Consider the following 7,600-nt stretch of genomic DNA (forward strand, 5'->3'; position numbering starts at 1 on the left):
GCAGTGATTATTTCTCACTAAAAAGAGACATCAGCCCATTTCATGGAGTGATTGGAAAGCCAACGGCAGCCCCTCCTGCTCCGTTCCTTACCGCAATAACGCAACTAAACTAGCGTCCTACGCAGTGCATGAGCAAAGCGTATGAAGGTAGGAAAGAACTTTAAACATGTCTACATTCTTCTGTTTCTAAACAATTAAGAAGCATATGCCTACTTGCTCAAACGTAACAATTTTAAAAGTATGTCCTTACATGTGGGAGTATGAAAGATATAATTATCTTTCCAATTTTCCACTAAAGAGGCTATAATGAAGCGATTCTAGTAAATTCATTGGGAACTATTCAGCTGAGCACAAAACTGAAGCACTATGCATAAATATTTGCAGAACTAGGTCATTAACCCATCAAGGATCCCTTTCTGCAAGGTTTGAAAATTGCTGGCAATCTTTTGGTTTGGAGGATCTATCCTTTGTGTGGCACTGTGCATGCCTCTGTGTACAAGAGTTTCTCTTTCAGTTATCATTCTCAATACAAACAGATGCAATTTGCCCAAAATTTGTTTTACATTTGCATTTTCTCAGTATCCTATAATCATTCTGGAAGTCAGCAAGATGTACTAGTTGTTTATATGCAGTCTAAAATTTGCAAAGAATAATTAAGATGACATGGTTCGGTTCATAATGATGTTGCAATTTCATCTGCTTGGAAACTGGTATTCTGCAATCTACTTTCTCGGTTGCTTTCAGAGGCTGCCTATGTGCACAGAATGCTGACGCCACTCTGCTTCTGTAAGAATAACATCGGAAAGAGCTCCCCAACGCAACCACCACCGCCGCCGCGTCATCTAGAACGATCAGCAGGCAGTACACTAGAGCACTACCACCAAAGCCATAATATAAATAATAATCAGCTTATTAAGAAAATGTCAACACTCATCATATGTTGAATAATTTTCCTAAGAAAGATAGCTGCAAACGGTTGTGGAAAGCCAGACATCTGAAGGATGGAAACAATTCTGTGCATATCTGGATGCAGGCACGTGCTCCCAAAGCCACAAATATAACCTTCCTCTACGTATACATAAAAACCTACTTTTGAAATGACACGTACATAATCTCTAATGCTATCATCATTCTAATTCTTAGTTCTGATGTATTTTTCATGCAGAGGAAAACACCACATGCTTTTTGCCCTCTGTAGGTGTAAGAAAGAATTTCCCACCATGTTTTCCCCACTAAATAGCAGCCTTATTGCCAGCGGTACTTGCATTAACATTCGACAAGACACTGCTGGAAGTGAAGAACGCAGCTCTGAACTCTTCTAACTCCTCTGCTCCTCCAGTGCACAGAAGGCTCCATCTAGCGTTACACACAAATAATCCCAGGGAAAAGGAGCAGAGGGGAAAAAAGCCAGTTGATAATAATTGCTATAGGTTTTTAAGTTGTCCTACCAAATAACTGGACTTCCCTGCCTGCGCTTTCCCACGCGTGCTTTGCTATCCACGTGGAGGCTTAGAGTCCAGATCGAAAAGCAAGGAAACTAAGTAAGAATAGGGAGTAGACTTTACTACACAGAGCTCTTCGGTTCCCCGCCTAAATCTCTCGCACATGTACAAACAATTGCATTCAATAATGCAATAACAGGAAAGGACCTAGAATTTACAGCAAGTGGGAATGATGCCGGGAATTGGATTTTCACCCGGTTTTGGCAGCACGGCCATGCTGTGGCTGACCTCTCCCATCACACATTAGGATTTCCCCTTCCGCCCAGTGGCTGCGGGTCTCCGGAGATGGCTAACAGTGGGTCTTGTGCCTTGAACCTGGAAGTTGCATCATGGATAAAACGCAACAGAGCATCTCCAGCCCAAACCAAACCAGGGGAGGACCAGATCTTCCATCCTGACTCGCACGTAATGCCATTAATTCTGCTGCCATCGCTTAATTACACTGAAAGTCGCGCTGTAACCAGCAGAGGTTTTGAATACAATAGGTTTCTGTACAAAACCAAGTTCTTGGAGCGCAGCACTGGGCAGGCAGACTGGCATCCTGAAAACCATGGGCTGGGGTTAAGCCAGCTCAGCTGACGGATTATCCCTGGCGCTGAGCGGGCAGAAACGCCAGACTGATTCTGCTGGGAGCCTGAACATCCCTGGGCTTATTTAAGAGTTTCAGTCTTCACGGCAGCTTCAGTCAGCCTAATGTTAGGATTCTTAATTTCAACCGAATCTTCCAAGGTGCAAGAAAACCTTGTCCGCCTGTCCTTCCCTCAGCCACGCAGGAAACACCGCTGGGTTTTCAGAGCTGCTCCAGCAGCTGTGACACCGCTTCCACTCGCCCAGGCCGTGCTCAGGCTGTAGGAAACCCCTGCTCGGGAGGCTCGGCGGAGGCCCCCAGTGTCGCTCCCTACCTCGGTTTCCATTGCATCCCTGTGGCCGCCTGCCCAGCCCCGTGGACGCCCTTTCTGCCCCCCTCACCCCAGCTTTCCCCGCTCGCATCCCTCCATGCCCCACTTGCCGCTTTGTCTGCCGCCACCTCTCAAGCTAGGACTGTCTTATTAATCATTTACATCTTTATTTCCAAAATAACCGGGCACTGAGCAGCATTCCCTGAGACCAGTTATTTGGGGGGCTTACCAGTAACCGTGGGCAGCTTTTATTATTATTACTACCCAACATCTAAGCTTAGAAAAAGCTGGAAAAGAGTCCAAGTTTGCCTTTGCAAACAGCTGCTCACGGGTTTAGCTTTAAACTTTAAAACCCCGCCAGAACAACTCCCGAGCGCTCCCGCTGCGCCAGCCGGACGGGACCAGCCGGGTGCGGAGCTGCCGAGCACCCAGCGCTCTCCAGCTGTGCCCCGCAGCCCAGCACCCTGCCCTTCGCTCTCCCCCCGCCACCGGCCGCCAGGGTCCCGCAGCCCTGACATCACCCTGTGGCTCCGGGATGGAACAGCCGGGAGCTGGGGGTTTTTCCCCCAAAATCCGTGCTGTTCAATCCACCGAGCAGGCTGCTCAGTGGGGGCGTTCAGGGCTAAGGATTCACCGGGCAAAGCGGTCCTGCTGGGCGCGGACAAGCCGCTTTCCTTCCCGAGCTCCGAGGAAGCACATCGGTGCCTGAATGGCATTTACTCATTTACCGTTCTACTGGTTGTAACCATTCTCCTCCAGATCACGCTGCGGAAGAACGTGCTGCCTGACGACGCACCCTCCTTCAGGTCACAAAAGCAGCCATGTCGGCAGCTGCTTCTAAAGATTTTGTCTTCAAGGTAAGTCTTGATGATTGCTAAAACTAACATTGTGAAATAATTCTCAACGAGGCACAGCACTGGCAGGGAACAGCGCTGTACTACCATAGCCTCCGTTCAAGGAAATGACGTGGCAGAGGCAAAAGTTTGTGCCTTTTTTGAATATCCATCTCAAGAACCCACGTGGTGCCAGTGGGAAGTCACCGTGCTCAGCACAGACACAGCAGCACACGGGAAGAGGCCAGTGCAAAGGTGATGAAGTACCGACCCCCCGGTGCCCGCAGCCCCCAGCCCAGGGGAACGCGGCTCTGCCCGCCCCAGCGTGTCCCATCCTCGCACCTCGCCGGGGTCAGCAGTAGCTTTTGTGCCACTCGCAGCCAGAGCCAGGCACTCTGGCATAGCCCCCCCAGGGACTGCGGAAAACCGACCACAAAGCCAGACCCACTGCTGCCTCACCTTACGTTCAGCGTTCACACAGGACACGGAGGAAGCATCTTCCCTGGGAAGTATGTTTTTCTTTCATGTAGGAGAACCTAACCGGTCAGCCGCAGCCTTTCACCACGTGAACTCAGGTTGCACCTTCCTCTTCCACTTTTACAGGACGCCTTTGCAGATTTGGAGAGAAAAGGCTGCGACAGTCTGTGATCCATCCTTCCCTCTCCCTTCGCATCTCCTAAGGAAGACCAGAGCATGAACAGATCTCAATTTAAGGTAGGAAAAAAGATGGGAAATGGGTCAGCGGGAGAAGGATTTTGAGAGTAAAAGGCTTTGAAACACAGCAACCTGCTCTGATGAGCCACGAACCGCATCCTACCAGCCTCTGCTCGTCTCGGATCAAGAGTGGTAGCAACACCTTCACCCTTGCTTCCCTCTGCCCAAGGCTGCTGAGACCAGAGCAACCAGCCAAAGCTCGTCCTGCATCTCAGCACACGTGCCAAGGCCCGGGAGCCCCCTGAACCCCGTTGTTCAAGTGTTTAAACATTTCCCCACACAAGCAATAAGGGCAGTGGATCTACCGGTATGGCTGCAGGTACAACTGGGCATAAACGGTTCTTGTACAAGGGGAAATGCTTCACACATACACAGCTCACAACTACATGGTGCCAGAGAACAGTCAACACTTCCAACATGGCAGGAGGACTCACAGACCCTGAATTAACAGCGGGATGTCAGTTTTTCTATGAAGGAGGACTGTACCGACATCTCTGTCTCCTCTCGCCTTGATTTTATTAGCCCACTTCCAAGTGCTTCCCTAGCTTGGAGGGGGACTCTGCTCCCCCAACCATACCCATCAGGAAAGAGCCGATAACACGGCCAGAAGAAAAGGAAGCCGGTGACTCCCCCGAGTGACGCCGGACAGAAGCCATTGCTGCGGCACGGCGGGAGGCACTGGCGTGGGAAGGCGAGGGAAGCTGGGGCCAGGCGGGAGCCAGGGCTGGGCTCTGCTCCCCGTGTCCACCGACTGCCCCTGGAGAGCTCGATGCTCTCTTCTGGGCCGGCTGCCTGGAGCCACCACTAGAAGAAAAAGAGTCACTGCCTTCCTCCCCTTCCGCCTCACCACTATGAAATGAGATCCTGTATCTTTCTGATTACTTTCCATGAAATACTCCCCTAATTAAAATCATTAACTGCATCAAATTTCTCCTTGGCCTGTCAGAAGCCTTTAACCAATGCTCACATATTGCCAGATTAATTTTTAATTTAAACACGATATTGCATTACCTATCTCAGCTATATGGCACTGGGCTTTAAAACCCAGAATACTTCATAGTGTTTTCCAAGTATTTCTTATTCCAGCAGAGAGGAGGTGACGGGGTGGCAGTTACCTGGTTAGGCAAAGTTATTAAACACAGTTAACACCATAGAGCAGTTAACTCTCGTTTTGGTGAAGGGGGCTGCAGGTGCTGGTCTGCACTCTCCTCACTAGCACTTTTCCCATCCACTAGCACTTTTCCCATCCACTAGCACTTTTCCCATCCACTAGCACTTTTCCCATCCACTAGCACTTTTCCCATCCACTAGCACTTCACTACTCTGCCATTTAAAAGCAGGGACTAATTTGGCTTGGGACAGATCTCTGCAAGTCATCTGGTCCAACCTGTTGCTAAAAGCAGATCAAAATCAGATCAAGTTTCTCTGAGGTTACTCGAGTCCTGAACAGCTCAGAGGATGGAGAGCCCCAACCGCTCGAGGCAACCTGGTTCCATTTGACAATCCTCATGGTTAATTTTTTCTTTTCCTTGTACACTAATATTAAAGTACAGGAAAAAAATAATCTAACTGAAAACTTGGGACAAGCAAGGAAAAGAAAACACACAAAAATACAAATAAGCAGAATATGTTATGTAATATTACATTAACTGCACCCAAAAACCGATGTCAAATACTTCTCCACCGGTGAGAAGTAACATGCCCTCTGGAGCAGCCACAAAGCTCAAGCCCTCGCGTCCCCGCTCACCGGGCGGGCTGCAGCTCCGACCCCTCGCTGCCTTTCCTCCCTTCTGTGCAGAACACGCTCCATCCCTCGGCTGGCTCCCTGCACAGCACCCCGGGCCTCCCCACACCCAACTTCAGAGGCCTGGGAACACACCGAAGCGTATTGCCCAAATCACCCTCTTTTACAGAAAACGGTAAGGGACTCAGGCTGTACTTTTCTATCAGCAGGCAAGGAGCGACTCTGGGAAGAGGCACATTTGCAGACGGCAGCGTGTGCACGAGCACGCACGCAGAAAGCTGAACTAAGAACCAGCACCTACGCTGGTTACAGATATCTTCCACCAGCACGCACTTACCACCCCTTGGCTCCTTCATCCCTTGATGAATTTATCTACCTCACTTTCATCTCATCCCGAGTGCTGACAAACTACGCACCCGCCGTACATCTCCTCCATCCCACGTAAAGCCAAACGTTCCCCCCCGCAGCAGCAGCGGCAGAGGGACCACGGACCCTACAGAAGGGCGAGCGCTCTCCCCGCAGGGCAGCCGCGGTGGACAAGCCCCGCTCCCCGGCAGCCCGTTGGGCTGAGATCGTCCCCAGGCGTGTTTTGTGGAGCTGCCGCTTCCCATTTCCCGTGGAGCCGGGCGGGGATGGCAGGGCAGCGCTGTGCAGCGTGCGCTCTCCTGCCGCGGAGAGGCAGCCTCCACCCACGCATCCTTCCCGCATCCTTCCCTTCGCCAGGCAGCTCGGCACCGGCCCTTCCGCGGCTGCTTAGGCACAAACCAACCCCAACCAAAATTACAGATACGGGACGGTAAAGCCCATGTACAGACTCGGTACAAATTTTAAAATTGCACCACGCAGCGGTGCAAGATCCGTGCAGAAATAGGCCACTTTGAAAAGCATTTTAAGAGCACCAGCGTGAAATCCAGAGCTGACAGCCCTCTCACACCATCAGACAGCTGGAGGTCGATGTTCCAGCGCCGTGTTAAAGCCCCCGACGCGGGGGGGTCCTCCCTGCACCACAGAGCACCCCTCAAGCCCTCCAAGCCTCACAGCAGAGCCCGTTGGAAAAGCACCCTCGGACAAACCGCTTTTACAAGTGCTTGTTTCCAGAAAGTCTGCTTTTGTGCAAAGAAACACCACACTGCCATTTGAACTCCTCCACAGCGGGGTTACAATGAATTCTGGCAAAAGAACGAGTGCTAAATATACCGACTGATGCCAATTACCAAGTGGGAGCCCTCGGTGGAGCTCCATGAGTTCAGAGAACAGTCACCAAACACCAACAGCAGCACAGGAGTTTCACTTCCAGAGTAAATTCCGTACTGGTGTAAGAAGTGTAACACTGGAATATATGGAAGATAAAACCATAAAGTGTCAGAGAAACAAGTGGTACTCACCAACGGTCTTTTGCACTTCTATAAATATATTAGCAGGACTCTATAAACCTCGAGTAGTTAACTTCCACTGCAGTGAATTTTGAAGGAAAACCACTGCAGAAGAAAAAGCATTTTGTATTTAATCTTGTTTTAATTAAAGCTTCTAATTCCTAATTTGACCACAGGGATGTTACTTTTTGGTATAATGCCTTTTTTTTTTTTTTAAAAAAAAAAAGGAATGAAATAGGTTACAATTACTACTGGCAACTGCCTGGATGCATTTGCAATTCACTTTGAGAGACTAATTAAGCCTTGTTTTCATGAGAGGGGCAAGATTTTTTTCTATAGTGCTTAAAATTGGTTTTAAAGTTATAACACACACTATAGTAATTACAATTATTCCTAGAAAATTAATACTTGGATTGAATTAAGTATCATTCACTAAGAATTCTCTAACATGTAAAAGTATCTTTTTCTCTGTAGTCAACCGTTACTAGTTAAGGACTAAGTCCAGCAACAGCCCTGCTTCAGGTTCCAGTGTATT

The sequence above is a fragment of the Grus americana genome, chromosome 7, assembly GCF_028858705.1.
Source record: "Grus americana isolate bGruAme1 chromosome 7, bGruAme1.mat, whole genome shotgun sequence".
Classification (NCBI taxonomy): domain Eukaryota; kingdom Metazoa; phylum Chordata; class Aves; order Gruiformes; family Gruidae; genus Grus; species Grus americana.